This window comes from Vombatus ursinus, unplaced genomic scaffold, assembly GCF_900497805.2.
Source record: "Vombatus ursinus unplaced genomic scaffold, bare-nosed wombat genome assembly UNPS02009205.1, whole genome shotgun sequence".
Classification (NCBI taxonomy): Eukaryota; Metazoa; Chordata; class Mammalia; order Diprotodontia; family Vombatidae; genus Vombatus; species Vombatus ursinus.
The window spans coordinates 42,486,328-42,510,687 of NW_020948983.1; positions in this window are offsets into that span (position 1 = coordinate 42,486,328).

Below are 24,360 nucleotides of genomic sequence, written 5' to 3' on the forward strand. Positions count from 1 at the left end.
GATAGATAGATAGATAGATAGATAGATAGATAGATAGATAGATAGATGGATGGATGGACGGATAGACGGATGGACGGATGGATATGTGCATGTATCTATCCATAAACATATGCATATATCTATATACTGTGCACACATTTGTATATACACATATGTGCATATCGACACATATGCACAAACGGCATTACTAAAGCATTGGTGCCGTGTGTACACATGTATGCACATATGTGCATTTGCCTACATGTGTGTGTGCGTATATGTACACGTGTGCACATGGTACATGTGTTGTGTGTGCATACTGTGTGTGTACGTGTGTGTGTGTGTGTGTGTGTGTGTGTGTGTGTGTGTGTGTGTGTTTGGAACATGGAGAATCAGACTTCCGATTTCAAAGATTTGGGGAACTTCCGGGGAGGAAACTCCATCTTAGAAATGCTGAGTTACACTTGGTGTCTAGAAAGAGCCCTGAGCAGTTAAGTGATTTGCCCGAGGATAAGTGGCCAGTATTTGCTCAAAGGAAGGATTTAGTTCAGGTCTTCCTGACTTCAAGGCGAGCTTTTTATCCACTATATCACACTGTCTCCCTGTTGATGAAGTAGGGCTGGACCTGTGATTTCAATGTTCTCTTTATTACCCTAATTAGATCACAATTAAAAAATATAATTGGCACTATAGTTCAATTGCATGGCATTCTTTGTTATCTCTACTAGATCTACAATCACTAAAGGCAGATGTGATCACATTCTCTGTAATCCCTCCCTATCACCTAGGACATAGTACTTTTCACTCATTGAATATTTGTATGAATGAATGAATGGACAACTTAATACAACATTTAGTATTCTTTAATCAAAATATCATAATTATTACTTGGGGACCACCCTGCCCCATTCATTTAACATACTGACTGAAGGTCTACTATGTGCAAGGCAGTGTACTGGATATATAAAGTTCTGCTGATTAGGGTCCAATAATGTCCCTGTTTAAAATTTATAGCTGGTGCCAGTAGAAGTACGGTAATTGCTAGAAGATGTTATTAGAAAGCTCTTTAAAATATACTTAAAGGGTTGGCTTTTTCTGATTTTCAAAAGAATTCATCTTTCCTAAACTCCAGTATTCACAAGCTGAATAGAACTTGATAAATATAGCCTTTGTTCCTTTCAAAAGAAGGCAAATTCTGTTGTTTGTGTGAGTTTTTTTTTTCTTCTCTAGTACTTACAATATTAGTGAGAAAAGAGGAAAAGTTCGGGTTAAATGTTGTGATTTCTATCAGCATATTAATACTGAAACATTTTCCTCCACTCAAGAGACACACAAACAGCCTTGACAGGTGTGCAAACCATGGTTATAAACGCAATAGCCAATTATGATTTTTAGTGTGTAGAGGCACAAATGTTAAGAAAATACATTAAAATGAAGAAAATAGAAATATTGGACAAGGCTAAAAACAATACTAATTACCTAAATGTTTTGGTGTAAATTTCAGCTTAGTTTATTTATAGCTTCATGAAGATTTCTTATTGGTCTTTGATGTTTTAGTAATTACAAGCTAGCTGTTTTGAAGATGAGAGTTTTGTAAAGAGACGAAACTATTCACAGTGAGCACAATTTATACATGCAATTGGTTTAGGTTTCTTGTTGTTTTTTTTTATCAGACCTTTATCCTGGATGTTTGGTTGTTTCATATTGGAAATTATGGCCAAATTTCTCTTAAATTAATTTCAAAATATATATTGATATTATTTGACATCAAAGTATTCCTTAAATCCTTTACCATGGACGCAGGAAAAGAGTTTAAAATACAGATAATTTCAGACTGGCTGCAAAAGTCACTAAAAGTTTTTAGCCTGGGAAGGGAAGAGAGGCGAGAAAGAGAGAGTGAATGTGTGTGTATTGGGGGGAGGGGGTGTCAGGGAAGAAAGCAGATCCCAAATGGGCAGGGGAGCTTAAATATACACATTCCTTTTGGAATGACCACCCATATCAGAAATCAGCTTTAAGAATGGAATTTTTTTCCCACTGCATCCTGTGTCTGGGTTTTTTTACAAGGACAATTTCTGTCCTCTCTGTTTTCTTAAAGTCTTAAAAAAATAACTTCAGTGATTCAGTTTTTATAAATGTACCTGTGTGCGCAATTCTGTCTGACTCTAGGAATACAGAGGCCAACTTGTTTTTAGGTATTTTATTTACTGTTTTAAAAGAGGCCTCCGATGGGTTTCATTCTTAAAGGCTTCCACAGTACATGTTTGCTTATTGTATGTAATTTAGGTACTGAGTTACTAACTCAAGGTCCTGATCCTTTTCGAAATTAAATTCCATCCCAGTTTTTTGAGCTTCACATATTTTGCTCATGACATATGGACCATCCAAATGTTAAATGTAAAACTTGGTATGGATTTTCATTAAAAACTTGCTGTTGTGATTGAGAACCCCATTCATCCAGGGCAACATGAGGAAAAGACAGTCACAATGCCTGCAGACTGTCTATTCTATGCTATAAATAGGCTCGGTTTGTTTTTACGGTGCTATAGCAGTTTAGGCACAAAGTATTTTCCAACTCGCAGGCTGTTATAGTCTTACTGTGACATTCATGCTGATGTAGTGCAAGCTGTGGTCTTTGTTTTCTTTGGGCAAGCACAATTATTATCTGATAAGAATGTTTATCTCAATGACAAGGAAATAAAGATCCATATTCTCTGAAGTGTTATAAAATTTAACATCAGAATCTTTGATTCCAAAAGTTAAGATTAAAAAGGCAGGGTCAACATCTTAGCAGTTTATAACCTATAATACCATAGCCGCCCCTGCACAGAATTGGAAAATATTTAAAACTAAACTGCCTTCAGAGCCACATCCTCAAATTCTTCCTCTTCTTTTCTTTCCTTTCTCTTCACCTCCCCCAACCCCAAGGAATCAGTTCAGGCATCCTCGCCACTCCTCACCCCTTCCCTTTTAAAACCTGAGCCCAGGAAAGCATCCTGTCCACTTATTCACACAAAGAGGTGTGAATGGCATTTCCCACCTGGTTGCTGAGGGTTCTGGTTCGGGGAGGGGCATAAACTGACAATGCCCACCCTTTACCACCACCCCCACCTTGCTCAACAAACAGCTGATAAGGTTTTCCACATTTCTCCCCCAGTGACTATTTACACTTTATTCAAGATTGAAATGTTGAACTATGGAATCTCTAATGGAAGAATTTCAGTTATCAATGAGCTTTAGAGGGGTGGGGATAGTGGCATTCCTATAGTCCCTGACCTCTCACCACAGAGGTGCCTGCCTATTCATAGCTTCGCAAACTTTAAAGAATGATATTAATGAAATAGAAGGGGCAATGTGGTGTAGTTAGGAGACAGCCAGCCAGGAAGATCTGCTAAGTTCAAGTGCCTCTGACACATACTGGGTGTGTGACCCTGGGCAAGTATTTAATTGATCAAGCCTAGGCATCTCTCTAAGACTAAATTGTTCAGAAGGTGTCAACCTGTGTTTCTAGTTCCCCGAACCAATAAAATCATAGGTTAAGTCCCTATGCTTGTGATTATAATAAATGTTCTCTGTTACTTTTTAACGTTTTCTAAATTTCCCAAATTTCCCCTAAAATGTTTTTATTTTAACTGAGTTACTGCTAATATGAGATTACATTTTGTCTATTTCTAATCTATTCATATACATATACTATATATGTGGGTCTATTAAACGTGTATTTAAATATACTCATACATAGAATTTTGACAAATACTGATTATATAAGTTCTAGTTAAAAACTGTAAATTTAATGCAATGTTTTTCACACACCAAACTGATATTTTAGTCATTAAGAAATTACTGCAAATGCCAACCAGATTTTTTTTTTTGGAGCAAAGTGTCATTTTAATGAAAATTTAAGATTTGATACTATTTGATAGATGTTTGGATAAAAATAAAATGGGTTTGGTTTAGAGAAAGTATGTAAGATTCCACAGTGTGACCTAATCATTCTAATAATGTGTTCCCTTGTGAAGCCTTTCTCTCACATCAAAGCCTCACATCACAGTGACACATGCCATGATGAATGCCTCAGAGAATTCTGCCTAGACAGTTGCATGCCAGAGGCTAGCCTTGCTCTGGCTTATCCACCAGAGGGTGCATTCAATTCAGGATGTGTTGAGTGGCCCTGATCAGGTCATCACTGGCTTGAACAATTCTAAGAAGCAAGTTCCATAAGTCACATGAGAACTAGATTATGTTCCAGTTTGGACCCAATGTGAACCTGGGAGGCCTAGAAGAAAGTATTTACACCCCTAAATTGATTAAGTATAGAAATGCTTCAGAACTGATACACCAGGCCAAAACCTGTTCAAGGCTGGGCTGGATGCCACATGATAAGGTTAAGACAAGTAAAGTTAATAAGCATTTATTAAGTGACTATGTATGTTTACCTAAAAGATTATTTTACAGAGAACTCTCACAAAGAGTTCAGAAGAAGGTAGTACAAGAACATTCAAGGTCTCCCTGAAGGACTTCAGGATCAACTGTGAGATGTGAGAGGCCCTGCCACAGGGCCTCCCAACATGGGAGGCCCACATCAAAGAAGGCGCTGCAAAGCAGAATCACAATAGTACAAAGGAAACATGAAATGCGCAAATCTAGAGACATCTCCATCCCAAATGTTCAAATGAACTATTTATGCCTGACCTGTGGTAAAGCCTTCTGAGCTCCAGCTCGTATTGGGCTGATCAGCCATAGTCAAACACACTCTACCTTGACCCCAACGTTGCTATGTCATTGGTACACTTCAAATACATAGGACCAACAAGACCCTACTATTTACCAGGCACTGTGCTAAGCCCTGGGGTTGCAAAGAAAGACAAAAGACAGAACCTGCTCCCAAGGAGTTTACAGTTTAACGGGGAAAGACAACATGCAAACAGCTATGTATAGGATCAATTGGAGATAACCTCAGAGAGAAGACAGTGGGGATAAAGGAGATCTGGGAAGGCTTACTGTAGAAGGCTGTGATTTCAGCTTGGACTAGAAGGAGGCCAGGGAAACCGGAAGGCAGAGATGAGGCGGGAGACAATTCCTTGCGTGAGGGATAACAAGTGAAAAGGTCCAAATTTGGGAGGGGGTAGAGTATCTTGTTCAAAGAACAAGGAGGCCAGTGTCACTGAATCAGAGTAAGTGGGCCTAGTAAGGTGTAAGAAGCCTGGAAAAGTAGGGAGGGGCCAGGTTATAAAGGACTTTGAATGTCAAACTGAGGATTTTCGATTTGATACTGAAGATGATAAGGAGCCCCTGGAGTTGTTTGAGGAGGGAGAGGGGTGACATGATCAGAGCCATGCTTTAGGAAGCTCACTTTGAAAGCTGAGTAGAGGATGGACTACTGAGCAGAAGGAGGGGCAGATTTAAGGCAGTGAGACCAACTAGCAGGCTGGGGTCAGCACCAGGATGGTGACAGTGTCTGAGGAAAGAAGGGGGCATAAGTAAGAGATGTTAGGAAAGTAAAATCTACAGGATTTGACAACAGATTCGATATGGGGGATGAGAGTGAGGAGTAAAAGTTGGGCTTTTGTGGAAGAGTTTTACACAAACCCGAGTCGCTAAGAACCTTTTTTGGTCCAAACCTCTGATTTCTTTGGTGTTTGGAGCAACTGTTCTGTGATTGAAAGAGTTGCCTAGAGAGCTTAGAGGTGACGCTCAGGATTTCATAGTCAGAATATGTCAGATGCAAGGCCACCATAAAGCTTTTCCAGATTCCAAGAACAACCCTTTACATATAAGCCAATTATCAGTTTGGCTTCTGCACTTGGTAGGAACAACGAACCTTTAACTCTATGGCATTTGGTGATTTGTTAACATATCAATTAATAAATCAATAAGAAGAATTTTAAGTGCCTATGAAGACCTAAGTACTATGTTCAGTACTAGGGATACAAAACAAAAATGAAGCTATCCCTGCCCTCAAGGAACTTATGTTTTATTGGGTGAAACGACATGCACAAACATAAATACAAGCGGTTCTGTTAAACATGGCATATATATATTCTCCCCAAGCACCCTAGTATGCAAAATCAGTCAATAAAAACTACAGAGTTTATAGGGAAAATGGGGTTGGGGTACAACTCTCAAAAACCTCATCATTGACCACACACACACACACAAAATATAAATAATAATAATAAAATACCTAATAAAAATTGGCAGCATAGTTTTATATATTAAATGATAAAGAGATACACAAATACTACAGTAAATAGTGGCCATGTTGCCTATCAGGGCCTACACCTCAGGCTGTATGAGCAAGTTGGGAGGGCCTGAACTTACATCCTCTGAGCTGGAGGCCAAAGTGGAAGGAAATGAGGTGAGACTTGGGACATGGACCAGCTCTTCTTCTCTCCAAGCTCCTTCTGCACCAGAAGATAAACAAGGGCACTTTTCTTTGACAAAGATATGAACTTTGCTTTCAGAAGTGGGCCTCAGAAGGGCTGCTTGTAAGTTTTTGTAAAGTGGTGCAGTTTTCTGCATTCTCACTCTTCCTTAAGGAAGAAATCTTAAAGAAATAAGCTGGAAATTTGAGTTATGCTCAAAATGTATAAAATAAATTTGCATTTTTGAACATGTATTATAGCAGAACTGACTGTAAATGCAAAATATATAGAAGTAAACACAAAATTATTGGTGGAGGGCAGAGCAACTAGCAGCTGGGAAAGTTAGGAAAGATCTCATGGACAAAGTGATTCTTGATTTGAATTTTCTAGAAAACTGAAGATTATAGAAAACAGAGATGAGGAAGGAGGTCAGCAAGGCATGGAGTCAGTCTCCATGGAAAGTCCCAGAGATGGGAGATAGAATGTTGTGTGTGAAGGACAACAAATGGCCAGTTTTGTTAGACCTTAGTGTGTGTGAATGGGAATAAGTAATAGACTGGAGGTAGATTGTGAAGGGTTTTCATTACCAAACAGAGGAGTTTATATTTGATCCTATCGGTAATAGGGAACCACTGGACCTTTTCAAGTAGGGAAATAACATGGCCAGCTCTAGGAACAGCACTTTGGGAGCTATGAGGAAGATGTATCAGAGAGGGAAGTGACCTGATGTAGGAAGATCAGTTAGGAGGTTATTGGAATAATCCAGTTAAGAGGTGATAAGGACCTAGACTAAGGCATTGGTCATGTGAGCAAAGAGAAGGGGACAAATGTAAGACATATTGTGGAAGTAAGACCAAGAGCACTTAGTAATTGGTTGGTTAAGGAGGGTGAGGAATAAAGGATGACTTCAAGTTCTTGGATGACTGCAAGGATGGGGATTCTTTAGACAGAAAAAGGGACATTAGGAAGAGTAATATGGATTTTTGGGAGAAAGACAATGTACTTTGCCCTGGACATGTTGAATCTACAGAACATCCATTTGGAAAGAGCCAATAGACTTTTTGTGATTTGGGAATGGAGCTCAGGAGAGAGATTAGGGATAGATAAATAGATGTGGGAGTTATTTGCATTGATATGATAATTGCACCTATGGGAGCTGATGTGATCACTGAGAAAGTGTAGGTAGAGTAACACAGAGAGTGCAGATAAGAGCCTTGGGGTGCACCCACACATGGAGGAAGGAAATGATGATGATCTGGCAAAGGAGACTTAGAAGCAATGGTGGTATATGTAGATGAAGAACCAAGGGAGAGTAGTATTGTGAAAACCCAGAGAAGAGAGAATAACTAAGAGGACACTGTCCAATGATATCTAATGCTTCAGAAACATCAAGGAGGATATGCTATTGGACTTGGCAATTAAGAACTCACTGGTAATTCTGGAGAGAGCAGTTTCCTATGAGGGATGAGGCCAGAAACCAAATCGACAGAGGGAGAGAAGTGAGGGAAAAGAGAAAGTAGTAAGTGTGAACAACTTTTTGTAGGAATTTGACTATGAAAGGGAAGAGAGATGTAGGGCAATACCTAGAGGGGATGATAGTGTCAAGCAAGGGTTTTTATGGATGGGAGAAACCTGTGCATGTTTGGAGGTAAAAGAGAAGAAGCCAGGAGGCAGGATCAAGAACAGTAAATTTATATCTGGAAGGAATATAGGTCATTGAGAGGTCACTGAAACCAATCTCCTCATTTCATTTTCCAAATGAAGAAACTGATATCCACAGGAGTTAAATGACTTGCTTAGGATCACATTAAGGAGAGAAAAAGAAGATTATTGTGAGGACTACCTGATGAATGAAGACAGAAGGTAAGAGATCTAGAGTAATATAGAGGGGTTAACTATTGGAAGGAGAGGGGCCACCTCCATCAGAAACTGTAGCACCTAGGAGAGAGATTAGGGGATGATGTTTGGGGATTTTGAGATTCAGAGTGGAGAAGGAGCTCGCTGCAAATAGTCTCTACATTTTTTTGAAGCAATGGGGTTAAGTGACTTGCCCAGGGTCACACAGCTAGTGAATTTTATGTGTCTGAGACTGGATTTGAACTCAGGTCCTCCTGACTCCAAGGCTGGAACTCTATCCACTGTGCCACCTAGCTGCCCCAAAGAGTCTCTACATTTTCAATAAAGTATGAGGCAGACTTCTGCTGAGAGGGAAAGGTAAGGGATAGTATAGAAGTCTTGAGAAGAGAAAAGAAGGTTCATCCTCAAATGCATATATAGTCCTTATCATTCCTAGGACAATAAATCTTATTTTTCCTGCTTTATAGGAATAGTTGTATACCAACAAATATTCTGTGTGGTTATAATAACTACTTTTTACAATGGTCTCCAAATGAGTTTCTAGTCTGTGTCTTCTCCAATCTGTTCTCCACATTGATGCCAAATTGATATTCCCAAAACACAGGTTACATTGAATCTAAAAATATTCGGTGGCTCCCTATTGCCTCTATGATAAAACATAAACTTCTCAGACTGGTGTTGAGGGATCTACATAATCTTTTCCTCCTTTGTAGTCAGGTTATATGTGTACTTTCTTTTGAACGTGAATGGGATTAGCTCAGCCATAAAATGGAACCAGATAGCAAGATGAATTGGAAACCAGAGTCCAATAAAATTTTGTGTACAAGAGACACACTTGGGACAAAAAGACATACATAAAGTTGACATGAAGGGCCTGAGCAGAGTCTATTATGCTTCAACTGGAGTGAAGGGAAGAAGGGTGACAATCATGATCTCAGACAAAGGAAAAGCAAAAGTAGACCTAATTAAAAGAGATAATTAGGGAAACTAAATTTTGCTAAAAGGTACCTATTTCATAGGTAATGGTATCTATTTCATAGATAAAGGTATCTATTTCATAGATAATGAAATAATATAAACATTTTTACAGCAAGTTTCTCTGATAAAGGCTGCCTTTCTCAAATATATAGGGAACTGAGTCAAATTTATAAAAATGAGAGCCATTCCCCAATTGATATATAGTCAAAGGATGTGAACAGGCAGTTTTTAGGAGAAACCAAAGCTATCTATAGTCATATGAAGAAATGCTCTAGATCTCTATTGATTATGTAAAGACAAATTAAAACAATTCTGAGATATCACCTCACATCTAACAGAAATGACAAATGCTGGAGGGGATGAGAGAAAACAGATAGAATAATGAAATGTTGGTCCAAACATTCTGGAGAACAATTTGGAACTATGCCCAAAGGGCTGTAAAATTGTGCACTCTTTTAATCCAGCAATATAACTATTAGGTCTGTACCCCAAAGAGATCAATGGAAAAAAGAAAAAAAGACCTATATGTACAAAAATATTTATAGCAGCTCTTTTTGTGATGGAAAAGAATTGGACATTGAAGGAATGCTCATTAGATGAGGAATGGCATTACAAGCTGTGGGGTATGATTGTGACAGATTACTATTGTGCTATAAGAAATGATGAGGCGGGTGATTTCAGGGAAAAAAACGTAGCAAGACTTATTTGAACTGATGCTAAGTGAAGTGAGAAGAACCAGGAGATCACTATGCCCAGTAACAGCAGTGCTGTAATGACCAACTATGAAAGACTTGGCTACTCTGATCAATACAGTGAGCCAACACAATTTCAAAGGATTCATAATGAAAAAAAATGCTATCCACCTCCAGAGACAGAACTGATGAACTCTGAGTGCAAATTGAAATATGATTTTCCTCTCTTTAGTTTCTCTTGTGATATGGCTAATATGGAAATATGTTTACAAGATTTCGCATGTATAATTGATATCATATTGTTTGCTTTCTCAGTGAGTGGGGGAGGGGCAAGAGGAGGGAGAGAATCTAGAATTCAAAATTTTAAAAGAAAAGAATGTTAAAAAATAAATAATCAATGTTTTTAAGAACTACATTTTATTTTTATCTTTTTTACATTGCCTAAATTTTTCCTTGTATCCCTCCTCAAATCTTTCTCAGACAGCCATGCCATAGAAAAAAGGATTTTTTTTATTAAAAAGAAGAAGAGAAAAGAACCAGCAAAACCAATCAACACATTAAAAAAATCTTGCAGTATATGTAGTGTTGCATAGCCTTTGCAAAAAAGTGAGGGAAGTGTATTCTCAGAGCTCCTCTTTGGGGACCAGTTTGATCTTGTAATTTTGCAACATTCATTTTCAATTGTTTTGTAGTGATTATTCATTCCATTTACATCATTGAAATCAATGGGCATATGTTTGCTTGGTTCTATTTGTTTCACTTTTCATCAGTTTATGTAAGCCTTTCCATGCTTCTCTATATTCACCATATTCATTGTTTCTTATAGTACTCACATGCAAACTTTCATATACTTTCTGTTTCAGTACTAGCTATTCCTTGTGTACAACAATCAACTGCCCATCTCCATCCATGCCTTTGCACAGCTGGGTCCCACAAGGGGATTATCTCCTTTTCTTCTTCTGCCTCCTAGAATTCCTAGCTTCTTTCAAAGGACAACTAAGGTACCACATTCTACATGTGACCTTTCCTGAGTATCCCCTCCCTTACTCATTATCTCTCTTTTTAAATTGTTTTATATTACTTTGTATTTACTTCTTTGTGTACTAGTTGTATCATCCCACTCCACTCCCTTTTCGCCTCTTCTGTCATCCCACTCCCACCCATATGAGCTCATTTAAGCAGAGATTTGGTTTTCTCTTTGCATTCCTAATTCCTAGTGCTATTCCTTGCTCATAGTAGGAGCTTAATAAATGTTTGTTGAATTTTCTGCCTTTTCATATTTTATAAATATACTAGTGTTACTCATATTCTAATCTTAAGAGATATTTTGTGTGTTCTTTCCATTTGGCTCTGTTTTCCCCAGTTTGTATCATTTAGATTTTGAGTCCATCTGGCAATGACTGTATCTCTCTGTACACAAATATATTAAGCAGAGGTTAAACAATGAGAATTATTTAATAGCAATGAGCCTCCAATCAACATTCTGTGAAGTTACTCAGTTTAACTCATTATAATTGGGATCTATGTCTACTTCCATAGGGACAAAAAGCCTCTTCTGTCTTGGCCCATCTGTGATGGATTCTGAAATCTCTTGGAAAAGGTTAAAGCTATGCAACAGGAAGATTTATCCTAGAACATGCTTTATGAGCTATCTATTAGTCATACTAAAAAAAGCTCTAAATCACCATTGACTAGAGAAATGCAAATTAAAACAATTCTGAGGTACCACCTCATACTAATCAAATTGGCTAATATGACAGAAAAGGAAAATGATAAATGTTGAAGAGGATGTGAGAAAATTGGGACACTAATGCATTGTTGGTGGAGTTGTGAACTGATCCAACTATTCTGGAAAGCAATTTGGAACTATGCCCAAAGGGCTATGAAGTTGCATACCCTTTAATCCCACAATACCACTAAAGAGATCATAAAAAGGGAAAAGGACCTAGATGAACAAAAATATTTATAGCAGCTCTTTGTAGTGGCAAAGAATTGGAAATTGAGGGAATACCCATCAATTGAGGAATGAATGAAGATGTTGTGATATATGAATATAATGGAATACTGTTCTGCTATAAAAAAAAATACGAGCAGGATAATTTCAGAAAAAAACCTGGAAAAGTTTACACGCACTGATGCAAAGTGAAGTGAGCAGAACCAGGAAAATATTGTACACAGGAACAGCAACAATGTGCAGTAATTAACTATGATCAACTTAGCTCTTCTCAGCAATAGAATGATACAAATCAGTTCCAAAAGACTCATGATGGTAAATGTTGTGTACATCCAGAGAAAGAACTGATGGAGTCTAAATGCAGATCAAGGCATACTATTTTCACTTTATTTTTTTCCTTTTTTTCCTTTTGTTTTGTTTCTTCTTTCACAACACGACTTACATGGAAATAAGTTTTACATGATTGCACATCTATAACCTATATCAAATTGTTTACAATCTTAGGGAGGTAAGAAGGAAAGGAGGAAGAAAATTTGTAACTCAAAATTTATTTTAAAAAGTGAATGTTAAATATTATCTTTACATGTAGTTAAAAAAAATACAATTTTTAAAAAAGAGCATGCTTTATGGCAAATTCTAGTTGGGCAGTGGTAAACTTAGAAATAGGCCCGGGTATGATAAAAGTTGCCCTAAACATTGAGCAGCTTTCTACATGAACAAACTGAATCTGAGTCATCTAAAGCATTTAGATAATGAACTTCTTTTCCTCTATTCATCTGTATTTTAAATATCACCAAGGAACAAACTTTCAAAAAAGTTACAAAATTATCACAGTAGCCAAACCAACTGTCACAATAAAAATAAACTACAGAATTATTTTACATTCTGTCAGCAAAAGTGTGCTCTGGAGTGCCTGATAAAATGCTGACTCTATTGGTAGATAATATAGTAGGAATATCCATCAGAGAATAGACTGTAGTTTCAAAAAGATGAAAACATCAAAATTTCTTGAGTCAACTTGCCTACAAAGAGCTTGGCAACTTTCTTCCTTTCTGCAGCATCCGTGGCTCATCGCTTACAACAAAAACAGTCATTAAAGTTTTCTGGGCTCCGTTTATGACAAGGTGGATGAGATTGAATCCTCCCTGGAGAAACAAGTTGAATCAGTGACTATAGAAATGAGTGGGCTAAACAGATTTGAAGAAGGAAAAAAAGATGAAGGGAAGCAGACATTTCTTCTGTGAGATAAAGGTACATGGAAATATCAAAGAACACAAGGAGATGACAGAAAATTAGTCCTGGGCCAAGAATTGGACAGATCCTGGCACAAAGAAAGATGAATTAATAGAACTTTTAAACACAGTGCTGGCCAAAGTATTTGACGCTGGAAAGCAAAAGGGGTTTTCTTCTAAAGCAAGTTGCTAACAGATTCCCTAATGGACCAGTTGGTTTGGAGACAAATACTTTGTAGAAAGTCAGAAGACTTCGGCTACAGCCCCAGTTCTGCTACTGTTACCTGTGTAATCTTGGCTGACTCAGTTTCCTCATCTGCAAAATGGTGCAGATAATCCTTATCAGCCTTTTAATGCTAAATTCTGGGATTCTAGCAACTATGATTAACTGAAAAAGGAGTGGCAACATTCTTAGGATAGAAAGTCATATACAATGTCCTATAAGGCATTTACAAAAGACAGTTTCCTGACTGTCTGCCACAAAATAGAAGACAAATTTACATAAGATATAAGATATGTAATATATAAATTTTATATAAAATAAAACAAATTTATGGTAAGAATGGTTCTGGAGCCTCACTAATTCACATACGTCCTAAAAGCTAAAAAATTGCATACAGAGGAAAACTCTTTTTGTATCACATATTTTAAAGAATCCTAGCACATACTGGTTGTGGAACCCTAAGTCACTAAAACCCTCAACATGTCAGCCAACTAAGACTATGATTTGCAGAGAACTGAGTTTCTTTGATTGAGGGAGTTTCTTCACTTGAGACCATATAAAAATGAAATCACAGGGTAAATCCCTATCCTTTCCCTAAAGAAAGAAGGAAAACTGATAGAATTGATTGCAAGCCTTCCTGTTCCTGTAGAGCCCAAGAGATCCCAAAGACCACAGAATTCCACATGCTGTGGAACAATAAATTATAACAACAGCTGCCATTTGAGGATTGAGGGTTTACAAAGTGCTTTTAGTGCTTTTATAACCCTTTCCCCATTTGCTCCTCATAACAATCTTCTGAATTAGGTAATGCATATATTATTTTTTTATTTAAAGAAACATTATTAAGTACCTACTATGTACAAGGATAAACCCATCCACCTTTGGTGTCCATTTGTCACCCAACTCTCACCTGCAGCTCCGAGAAGTTGTAGCATGCACAGCAGCCACAACCCAGTAAACCATCTCAGCAGATGGGCTAACACAGGTAGAAGGTAACCAATACGTTTCAGATCTGTCAGTGAGTTAAGAGGATGCTACCCCAAGCATATGAAGATTTCCCATGTTGGAATGGGCAGATGAGAACAATTTGTGGCTGAAGCAAGCGCCATGGGGTGCTTAGAGCTTGGTCAGACATCAAAGATGCCAAGGTCATCCACTGCATCCTGAGCCATCACTAATTGTTTTGGCTTTTGTCTTGCTGCTAGACTTTCATGGCTCTGGAAGAGAGAGTGAGGCTGAGGATGTTGGGCAAATCTGCCTCACTTAAATCCAATTCATACGCAAGTCAAGATATCACCTCTTATCCATTATTTATGATGTCATTGGTCCTCTGAAAACGAAGGATGAAAAACAATATCATATAAAGGACACTGAGAACAGACCCTGCCCTTAATGAACTTACATTACACTGGTGGAGCTTGTGTGTGTGTCTGTGTGTGTGAGAGAGAGATACAACATGAAAAAATAGAAACTATATGCAAAGTAATGACTTAAAGGGATACAGAGCATAACAATTAGGGGCATAGTGATCAGAAAAGGCTTGGAATAAGAAATATCCCCTATGATGACTGGTCTTTGAGAGAAGCTAGGGATTAGATGAGGCAGAGGTAAAAGAGGGTGTGCTTTTCAGATATGGGAAACATTCTGTGCAAACGGGCATAGGCAGGAGATGAAATTATTGTTATTTACAGATGAAGAAATTGAGATCCAGGGATGTTGAATGACATAGCAGGGTAAGGATTCAAACCTAAGTCTTTTGACTCAATCCATAATTCTTTCTACTGTACCATAACTACTTCCATTCTTCTAAGGAGAGTGTGTTGTTGATAACCATTCTTTGCTTATCTACTACCCTAATTATCTTATAGAACAAATAGATCCAAGTGGGCAGACTTATACTTGCTGTGGAAAGAGGCTCCTCTAGCCTTGACACAATAGGAGTGGGGGAGAATCTATTTTAGAAAAGATGACAAGGCTTCTTAGGTTCTATATATTGTGTAGAAATGTTTAGAACTTTATGACAGTTGCCTTGGAAATGTTTCTCTGGACATGAGTTTATGATGCAAAAAATTTACTACCACTTGGAGATCCTGAAGGTTCTGAAGCTTTGATTTCTGATTTCTTTAAAAAAATTGTACTATAATATGGGTAACAGTCATATAGATAAAATTAGAGGAACAGTTCTAAATCTGGGACAGACTTCAGTAGATTTGTGTACCTGAATGGGAAAAATATTTTCTCTAATCCTAAGTGAAATTTAACATTTCCTTAAATTCTTTAAAAACATTATTTTAAAAAGGAGTGCATAGGCTTCACCAGACTTTGCAAGGGCTCCACAACACAAAAGATTAAGAACCACTATTCAAGCATGTCACTTGAATCAGTAAAAAAGCACAGTATTTGGGGAATTGTATGCATCTGTTACATTAGTACTATCAGTGTTCATATTTCTAAATTCTGCGTTTTTATCCAAGCCATTATGCATAATTCTAGCACCTTTTGTAGATTAAAATCTCTACTTGCTTGTAGAACAATGTATTTTGGAATGCAAATGAATTTTACTAAGTTCCATTTAGGACAATTAAATTTCTTTTCTATAAAACTTTAAAAGTTGAAAGAAAATTTCTACTTGAAGCTACAATACAATATTCTCAAACTTCAGGGGCTTGAAAAAAATTGTTCCCTTCTATAGCAGAATTATATCATTCCCAATGCCTACATTAAAACTCATATGCTGTTTATATTCTATTCAACATGGTTTATAGGGAAGAGCCTTATTGTGCCATGTGGCTGGATTGTGGATGGTATTCAATATTTAAAGTATTAACCATTAATAAATTTTCCTTTCTCTTTTTTTCTCAACATTCCAGAATTCAGATGATTATTCATTCTCAGAAATAAAATATTCCCTTCCTCTATGTTTTAGCCACCATTAAAAAACAAATCCAACTGACCATGGGATCTTAATGGATTTAAAAGTTATGATATTTTTGTGATAATCATGATATTTTTAAAGTTAAAGTTTTAAAATAAATTGAATACTTCCTTTGAAAGTATGAGGACATTTCTCCTCTAAGTGTCTGCAGATAGCATATGCTATTATATCATTAATTTCATATATGGGCATTGATACCGTTTCTTCTCTATCTTTGAGAAAAATAATTTTGTAAATATTCATAAACATTTTAATAATAAAACAGAGCAGGCAAGTTTGTATTCTTACTAACATATAATAACATGATTGCCTACTTTTAACAAACTGTAAACCATTACCTTTTGTTCTTGCAAGTAAAACATTGGCTTTGGAAATGGAAAGAGCACCTAAGAAATGGAGTTCCAAAATATAATGAAAAGCATGCTGATTAAAAGTATCCCCTCAATATTTCTGGAAAGAACATTAGCAATTCCAGGTCATTTTCTGTCTTGGTTTTTCTATAATTGTGTCAGTTTCCTTCATTATTCTTATGAACTTAATTCTAGTTTTTCTTTAGTTTTCCAATTTTATTGTATTTTCCAATTTTGCTCTTGTTTTCATAATCAGAGGAGTGATATATCTTCCAGCTGTTTTTTTTCATTTTCTACATCAACTAGAATCACCAAGAATTATGTTACTCAAGCCTCTCTATTCATCTGAAAAATTTACAGAATTGATTTTTACAATGTTTCCTCCTTTTTCTTTACCTTTACTGAGTCATATTTTTGCTTAATTTTTTTATTGATCTGTTATTTTTACATGACTAAAATTTCTAAACATATCTCTTCTCTTTACCCTAAAACCAGAGAATTTTAGAGGGAGGAGGGGAAGGAAGGAGCAGTACTGTGAAACTAACACATCAACAGTCTGACTGTACATGCAATATTCCATACCCATAGTCCCCTATCACTGTAAAGAAGGGAGAGAGGTATATTTTCTCCTCTACTGAGGCATTAATTTACAAATTATTTTCCTATAAGAATAAGTACTGAGTGAAATTCATTCTAGTTTTTCAAAAGCACTGCTTTTCTTCTTAAGTCCAAATTCTAAAATAAAAATTATTTCTGTTATTTCTGTCCTGATCAGAGGTTAAAAAAAATACCAGAACATGGAGGAGGTTTCTTTTTCGTAAGATATCTTGCCTAATTTTGCACATTTGAGAGGTTTGGAGAAGGTCTGGTTAAACACCTAAATTTGAGGATACTTCCAAAATCTTCATATGAAAATTCAATTCATTTAAATTATCTTCCTTATCATAACTTTTTTCTCTTTCCTTTAAATAAATGCTTCATTTTAAATCAGTTTATTATTATTATTTTGTTTTCACACAAACTAGGTTTTCTTTTTTATCCTTCTCACTCCCTGCTACTAGAAAAGCAACTCATGAAAAGAAATTTTTTTTAAAACAGGAAGATAAAAAAATCAGCAAACCTAATAAAACAATTGATGTTCTCTGCAACATCACATACCCATGACCTTGACCTCTGAAAGGACCAAGAAGAGGTATCTTTTTATATTTCTTTTTTGGAGCCAAACTTGCTTGGTATAATTTTGCAACATTCATTTTAGTCACAGTTATGAAAGAAGAAACAGATCAAAAGGAAAAAAAACACAAAAAAGAATAAGTGAAAAAAGTGTGCTCCAATTTGCATTCAGAGTCCACCAGTTCTTTATCTGGATGTGGATAGCATTTTCCTTTGTAAGCTCTTTGAAATTGTCTTGGATCATTGTGTTGCTGAGAAGAGCTGAGTCAATTCATAGTTGATCATCACACAATGTTGCTGATACTATGTACAATGTTTTCCTGGTTCTTCTCATTTCGCTTTGCATCAGTTCATGTAAGTCTTTCCAGGTGTTTCTGAAGTCTGCCTGCTCATCATTTCTTATAGCACAATAGTATTCCATTACATTCATATACCACAACTTGTTTAGTCATTCCCCAATTAATGGGCATCCCCTCAATTTCTAATTCTTTGCCATCACAAAGAGAACTGCCATAAATATTTTGGAACATCTAAGTTCTTTTCCTTTTTTCCCTAATCAGCTTGAAGAACAGACATAATAATGGTTTTGCTGGATCAAAGGGTATACACAGTTTCATAACTCTTTGGGCATAATTTCAGATTGCTCTCCACAATGGCTGGATCAGTTCACAGTTCCACTGATAGTGAATTGGTATCCCAATTTTTCCACAGCAACATTCAGTTCAGATTCTTTTGTGCCGGTCATTCTTTCCATTTGCTTTGTTGTCATTGTACTCAGTTTTTTTCCTGGCTCTGATCATTTCACCATATTCGTTTCTTCTTAGAGCACAGTAACATTCCATTGTTTTCATGTACCACATTTCTTTTAACAATTCCCCAATCAATGGGCAATCTTCTTTATTTCATCCTATCATGAAAAGAACTGCTAATATAATACTTGTAGCTGTATAGCTAAAAAGCTTAGATTCTGAAAAGTTAATGAATAAAGAAAGGTCCTATATTCACCAAAATATTCATGTTAGCACTTTTTTTATAGTAGCAAGGGATTGGAAACAAAGTAGAAGCCTATCAACCGGGGTAACAGCTAAAAAGTTATGTTATGAGTCTGAAAAAGAGAATATAAACCTCTGATTCTCATGAAGACACTCTATGAGGTTCACAGGCAAGAATATAATGGGAATATTGCTGTGCTATGAGAAATAAGGAATATAGAGAATATAGAGAAGCATGAAAAAACTTTTCTGAATGGATGTAAAGTCTAATGAGTAGAGCCAGGAAAACAAATACATACTATGGCTACAATATTGTAAAAGTGAAAAACAGAAAGAAAACAATCAAAACTGAATGCTGTGGAATTTGAATGACCAATAAAGAAGATGCATGAAAAGGCACCTTTTTCTCTTCTTTAAAGATGGTGGGGACATAGGCAGAGAAAATTGCTGATAATATCAGACTTTTTCTGCATGTAGATTAGATTTGCTGAATGTTATTCTCCCTCTTTTTTATTCTTTGTTACAAGGGATGGCTTTCTGGATAGTAAGGAGAAGGGATATATTGGAAAATATAGGTAATGTAAAAGTAAAAGATATAATAAAACAGATTTTTAATGAGAAACTCAATGTCTTTGTAAGATAGCTTCTCTATTTTAGAAAAACAAAAAATTATGAAAAACACCCTTCATTTTTAAAGATTCCAGGCTCAATAAAAATATACTTTGCATATTTATTTGTTTGTGATTCCTACTCCATCTACTTCCAAAAAGATTTGAGATGGCATCAGATGACAAAGGTAGTACAAATCACACCAACTGAATTAAATAAAAATGAATAGAGACAATTTGAAGGAAGTAGAAAGAGTGGATGTTTTTAGGAATCCAAACTGAATATACATTATAGGAATTTGAACAATGAATCTAAGTTTTCTGTCAGGGTGAAAAAAGAGGGGGACAGGGGAAGCAAAGTCTGGATATACAGTAGTGAATTAAAAAGTTCTTTTATGTAGAAAGAAAGTATACACATTCATCAACAAAGATTTTCCTAAAATTAAACAGCCAGGAATTTATCTTATGGATCTTTGTGTAAAGGAAATTGAGCAACATTGTAGATAGTCTTTTCAACAATAATTTTTCAATAGACACAGAAATTCCATTTAAACAAATTATTCTCATAAAGACACTCTATAAGGTTGGAAATAATAATATTAAATTATTGAAAACATTTTTGCCAGAGGCTGTGATAATTCAAGAATAATGACAAAACCAAAAATTTTTTAAACACTTAATAGTAAATAATCACAGACCTTGAAAGCATCTATTTGGGTATAACTTTTGATGCAATCCTAAATGCAAATGAACATATTGTTTCCTTTTTTGTCAGTGTTCCATATAGAGTCTAGTCTCAATTATCCATGTATGGATTATCCATGGCCAAATTCTTACCTTTAGCCAGTTTCCTCATACCACACAGCACTCTCTCAGTTGCTTCTCTGTAATGAGCTATAATCAGGTAATGCAAACTAATTTTTATACGTCTAACTAAAACAATTTTGAAGCTAAATCTGGTGCAACTGCCCTTTCCCACAAAGTTTTGCATTTTTGATGGCAAATATAAATGACTGTTTTGTATTATCTGGAGAAACAAGGTTAAATAAAATGGCTCCAAACCTATGCATAAAAGATCCTCTGAGAGACCATCATTTCAGGTTATACCTCAGTCTCTAAGAACACCAGCCATCTCATTAAATGAGCTAACATACCTTCTGTATGAGACAATAACGTCTCATATTTCTGTTACTTTTAAAAAGGGCACATATATCTGTATGCATGTGCTTGTGATTAAATGAAATAGTAATTCATTTAAAGGTATTATTGAATTCATATTAACTTTTCATGCTAATGAAAAGTTACCATCAGGCTGGGTCCATATTTTTTTTTACATTAAAAAGGGTCTTTAAGGTAAAAAATGTGGAGGACCAGCCACTGCTCTGGCACAATGGTCTGAAAGATTTTTGGATTTTAGTCTGAATACTGCTGTCAAACATGCCTCACCTTAGTCTCCTCACATATAAAATAAGAATAACAAAGTCCATAGGATTTTTTTTAGGATAAAATGACATAATAAATATGAAAATATTTTGAAAAAAGTTTGTTATTTTAAAATTCAAATAATAATAATAGTAACAAAACACCAATAATTACCCCCTATGTTACTATAGACAATTGAATCATAGAATTTTAAAATTAGAAAAAAACTAGATATCCTATATTACAATATGATCATTTTGGTTTAGTTTCTTTAAAAAGAATGAATGTGTTTTTCTACTATAAAAGATACTATCTTTAGTCATGTCCTATACATGAAAGACAGTTTTATTACATTTAGCATTGCATTGAAGAAAATAACAAAGGGTTTTTTTTTGGGGGGGAAGGGAGAGATAAGTAGGGTGTGTTACATTTACAGCAACATTTTACAAGTATATCACTCTAAATACCTAGCTTAGATAGTTTGTTGAGTATTTAGATAGCATATCTGTTTATTTCCTAAAGAAAAACACAAAAGGAAAACATTCCTAAGTTAGGGAATCCATAATTAACATAAAATATAGAGCAGCCACTATACCCTACACATACAAACAACTCGAGTTAACTCTTGTGGTTGAATATAGATGAAAAGAAACTGTCCATCTTTGCTCAGGAAATCTGTATAAGGTGTAAGTTGGGACCTTCCTTCCCTAGTTCCTTCTTTTTTCTTTCTTCTTTTCTTCCTTCCATCCTTCCCCTTCTTTCCTTTCTTTTTATTTTTCTTGTTTTCTTTCATTCCTCCTTTTTCCTGAATATAATGACCAACTGCTGTCGGTAAAAATGTCCTAAATTTCCTTTTTCTTTTCTTTCTTAATGAACAGTGCTTGAGAACTCTAAATGAAGAAAATTATTCCCCAGAAACTTAATGAAAGATTCTTTTTAGATTTCATTCTATATATTCATGCTTACAATATACAGTATATATTCTCATTCAAACACAGTCACATATACGTGTGTATATGTGTATAGATATATGTGTGTGTATATATACATACATATAATTGCATTTTTTAACATTACAGAAACAATTATGTAGCTTAAGTACCAGAAAAGTTACCCTAGTGGCTATAGCAAGACTAGATTCTATACTTAGTGCGAGAGTTTGGAGAAAGGATATCTTTATAGCAAAAACAATGGAGAAATCATAGATCAGGAAGGGACTAACCCTCTCATTTTTTAATATTTACTTAGAAGAAAATGAAAGAGGTCTCACTTTATCAGTTAGTTTCCCATATCACAACTACAGTAATGAGACATAGTTTTCTTTACCTACTAATGTAATTATTTCTGGATTTAGAGAATTCTGTTAATGGCACTATAATTATAGATCTTTTAAAAATAATTCCCATTTTCTACAATGTCATTTATTTTGTTATTTGTGGAAGCTGCTGGTTGAAGTCAATGGGGAGAGTTGACTGTGTCAGAGAATAATAATAGTTTGCTTCTGTGGTTTGTATTTTTTCTTTAATGACACATTGGATCTCATGCAGTTAAAAAAAAGCCTTTTTAAAAATGGAGCGAAGTGTATAGAAAATAGCTATTAATTTGCTACCATGTGGTTTAGCTAATGTAACTTGTTATTCCATTAACATTATGTTATTAGCTGCCAGGAAAAAAGGAATTAGGCTACTCTGCTCTGTAAATTAGTATGAATTATTTTTTAAAAGAGAGTCTTCATTTGGTATTCTCATTTTTATAAAATACAGTACATGAAAGGATATAGACCATTGTTGGAAAAAATTGAAACCAGGTTCTCATAACTTGGAGGAGAACTGAAACTCAGATAATCTCAAAAGTTTTAAAAATGATTACATACATATATACACTTATGCATATACGTAAGTATATTCATATATATGTGTGTATGTATCTATATGACTATGAATGAAGATGAAAGGTTTTAACATTTTTTTCCAGCAATATTAACTAAAGTTCATAAAAAACTACAAACAATTTTTTTTAACACTTTTCAAACAACTAAATTTAGATGAATTTCATATAGGCTTCAGTTGTCACAGTCTTTGTTGCTATGACAACAGGATACAATTATTTATTGCCATGACAATCTGCTGTAGGTTTTAAAAATACATTATCTATTTTTATTTATGTTGTCGATTGTGCCAGAGAAGGGATACCACCATTTCTTGTTAGGGAGAGAAACTCTTATTCAGGGAACAAATGGAAATCAACAAGTCAGATGAGAGAGGGGGAATTGTGTATTTGCTCTAATGATCCTCGTAAAAGCCAAAATTCCTTTAAATTTGAAATGATACTTAAAACCATTTTGTCCATTCATGCCCTGAATTTTGCATTTCTTTGTGCTATGTGGGGACATCAGATTTATGCTCAACATGAGAAAAGGCTCAATTGAGGCCAGTGTTATGATTTATAATGGTAAAAAATAGAACCGGGGTTTTTTTGGGGGGTGGGGGAAGGGGACTCAGGGGCCTCGGTTTGAGAACTGTGTGTCTATGGTTAAATCATTTAGTCTTCAAGTCCCTTCATTGCCTTCTTGAAGTTATTCAAGCAGATACTGGCCAACCACTTGTTTGGAATGTGATAGTAGGGATTCCTTTCATGCATGAGTTAGACTAGATGGCTATTGAGGTGTCTTCAGTTTCTCAAATCCTTTGGTTCTATATTCCTTTAGCCTGTTTCCCAACTTGAAAACTAAAGAATTGAGATGCATGGCCTCCAAGATTGTTTGCCACTGTAAATCCAATGATCTTATACCCAAATGATAATGGGTCATTTTCTGGATGGACAACGAGGAGATTTGCATTTTTTTTTGCACTTTTCCAAATAAGATGTCCATCATTGTTTTTGGAGTGGGAAGGCCATCTGGTCTAAGACTCTCATTTTATAAATGAGGAAACTGAGGGATTGGGAGGTTGTGACTGGTACCAAATCACATCGGTAGTTAGTATCAAAGATAGGATTTAAACTCAGGTCTTTTGAACCCAGAGCTTCACCACCGCCTCTCATAAGAATTCTAACTGGTGGTTTGACATGATAGGAATTTGTCTGCCCTGTCTGTCTGGGGAGGTCATCCAAACCTGGCCCTACAAGCAATGCCTCTCCTGTCCTGTGGTTGAAAAAAAAAACCCAAAAAATTCCAACTTGAAAGAAGTTCCTACTTTCACCTACACCAGAATAAGCTCCAGAGAAAATGTTTCCCACTGTACGTACTTAACTGACCATGACCACCAACAAGAATTTTGACTTTTGGAAGTGCTGTGGATTCTTGAATGACTGGTTATTCCTTGCTAAAATATGTCATGCATGAAATGGTATGTCTGGATGGAGAGGAGGGGTTTATACATCCTGCTGTGTCTATCATTGTGTTTAGACTCCATATAAATGCACAGAGTTATTGTTAGATTTGTGTTTTTAATAGCAGATTTCCCAATACATTTATATTTTGTATTCAGTGAGTATTCTGCTCGAGAATATAGTACTAACTGCCTTTTACCCAATAATCGGCAAACAACCAACTATGCTGTATGGGAAATTCATTTTTATGTTTTCCTTTTGAAAAACAAA